Source organism: Symphalangus syndactylus, chromosome X, assembly GCF_028878055.3.
Source record: "Symphalangus syndactylus isolate Jambi chromosome X, NHGRI_mSymSyn1-v2.1_pri, whole genome shotgun sequence".
NCBI lineage: Eukaryota > Metazoa > Chordata > Mammalia > Primates > Hylobatidae > Symphalangus > Symphalangus syndactylus.
Window position 1 is genome coordinate 102,999,332 of NC_072447.2, and position 2,631 is coordinate 103,001,962.

Here is a 2,631-nt window from a genome sequence, read left to right on the forward strand (position 1 = left end):
CCTTTAGAACCGTACTCTCAAGTGGGGTTTGATTCTGCTGTTTAACTAACTAGGAATATGATCATAATGGAGTACAAGAGGGATTAAATTCTTCCCAGGGGTGGGAAAGTGAAGGTTTCAAAAAGGATGTGGCCTATGAAGAGTAAGATTTCAAGAGATAGATTTAAAAAAGTGCTACTATCGGCAAAGTGAGTAGTCAACCACTATGCAAAGGTATAAAGCATCCAATGTGTGACAAGTATGGACAATGTAAGTAGACTGGAGTAGGTAGTGAATAAGGCATTTGAGGGCAGTCATGAGAGGTAAGGCTAAAAAGCTAGGTAGAGTTAGATAGTGATAGTTCTAAGAAATACAACCTTTGCTCTGTACGTGGTGGCAGTCAGCGAAGGTTGTTAGTGAAGTGATATCATACTTGTGTTTTAGAAAGGTAATTCTTAGCTGCTACCTCATGCCTCTGGCCTGGCAGAAGTTTCTTCTTGTTTTCCAGAAAACCACAAGAAGAGAGAATAGACAGCTATTGCAGTACATTGAGCTCCATAGAGATAGCAGTGAGACAAGCAAGAGAGAGCTATATGGGCAATGGGTGACTCTGTGCCTTGCTGAGCAAAAATAACTCAATGCGGGCAAAGGAGTTCCTAAGAAGTTTAGAGGCACACTGTCATCATATGCATTCTTTGCAGACTTGTTGGGAGGAGCACAAGAAGGCGTACCCAGATACTTCAGTCAACTTTTCAGTTTTCTTTTTTTTTTTTGCCTTCTGTTTTTTGAGAGACGGATATCACTCTGTCACCGAGGCTGGAGTGCAATGGCGTGCTCTCGATCCACTGCAACTTTTCCAAGTTTCCAAAGAAGTGCTCTGAGAGGTGGAAGACCATGTCTGTGAAAGAGAAAGGAAAATTTGATGACAGAAAAGACAGACAAGGCCCTTTATGAAAGAGAAGTAAAAACATATATTCATCCTAAAGGGGAACCAAAAAGAAGCACAAAGATCCCAATGTACTCAAGAGGCATCCTTCAGCCTTTTTCTTGTTCTCTTCTGAATATTGCCACAAAATCAAAAGAGAACACCCCAGCCTATCTGTTGGTGATGTTGCAACAAAACTGGAAGAGGTGTAAAATGACCCTGCTGCAGATGACAAGCTCCCTAATGAAAAGAAGGCCGTGAAGCTGAAGAAAAAATACTGAAGGAAAAATGCTAAAGAAAAGCCTGATTCAGCAAAAAAGGGAGTCATCAAGGCTGAAAAAAAGCAAGAAAAACAAGGAAGAGGAGGATGATAAAGAAGATGAAGATGATGATGAATAAGTCGGTTCAAGCAGTTTTTTCTTCTCTATAAAGCATTTTACCTCCCTGAACATAATTTACTCCTTGTAAAGAAAAAATGGAAATTTTAGGCTGTCTAGGATTTGTTTTTAAACTGTACAGTGTCTTTTTTGTGTATAGTTAACACACTATCAAATGTGTCTTTAGATAGCCCTGTCCTGGTGGTGTTTTCAATAGCCACTGACCTTGCCTGGTACAGTACCTATACTAGGCTGTAAATTGGCAAGGAAATTTAAAGCATGTTCTTGTTGATATACAGTACAAATTAGTTATATATGATGAAATGGTTTGGCTCTATGTCCCCACCCAAACCATCTCGAATTGTAATCCCCACGTGTCGAGGGAGGGACCTGGTGGGAGGTGATTGAATCATGGGGGCGGATTTCCCCTTTGGTGCTGTTCTCTTGATAGTGAGGGAGTTATCATGAGATTCGGTTATTTAAAAGAGTGTGGCACCGCCCCTCTCTCTCTCTTCCTCCTTCTGGGGCCATGTAAAACATGCCTGCTTCCCTTTCACCTTCTACCATGATTGAAAGTTTTCTGAGGCCTCCCCAGCCATGCTTCCTGTACAGCCTGCAGAACTGTGAGCCAATTAAACCTCTTTTTTTTTTTTAATAAATTACCCAGTTTCAGGTATTTATTTTTAACAGTATGAGAATGGACTAATATACCTTCCTTATGATTTTCTTAATAACATTTTCTTTTCTAGCTTACTTTATTTTTGTAAGAAAACAGTTTATGATACATATAAAAACTATTTTTGTAAAAAGTACAGTTTTTACTGTATTTTATAAAAAATACAGTACTATATTTTGTAAAAAACTGTACTCTTACAAAAAACTATTTTTGTAAGAGTACAGTTTATGATACACATAACATACAAACTATGTATCAATAAACTGTTTATGTTATCGACAAGGCTTCTGGTAGACTAAGCTATTAGTAGTTACATTTTTGCAGTGTCAAAAGTTATACACAAATTTTCAACTGTGTGGGAGGTCAGCATCTCTAATCCCCATGTTGTTCAAGGGTTAGCTGTATTTTGTGGGAACAGTTAAACTACAGATACCCAGGTATTCAAGGGCCAAAAAGGATACAGGCGAGCATGGTACCATTTATATATTTTTGCCATGCTTCTCGGGACAGGGGATAATAGTGACAGCGGCATTTGAGCACTTCTGTGAAAGAATGAGTCCTTCCTGAACAGAGGCAGTAGGAGCTACACCTGCTAAAACAGAAACCTAACATAGCTAGAAGGGGTCCTAGTGACCATCTAGTCCAAGGGTACACAAATTATGACCTGCAGGCCA

At 39.3% G+C, this 2,631-nt stretch overlaps 1 pseudogene; it reads left to right on the forward strand.

The window, feature by feature from the left end:
* The first annotated feature begins 613 nt into the window (after nt 1-613).
* On the forward strand, nt 614-1,303 carry LOC129475363 (high mobility group protein B1-like; annotated as a pseudogene).
* The last annotated feature ends 1,328 nt before the right edge of the window (nt 1,304-2,631 follow it).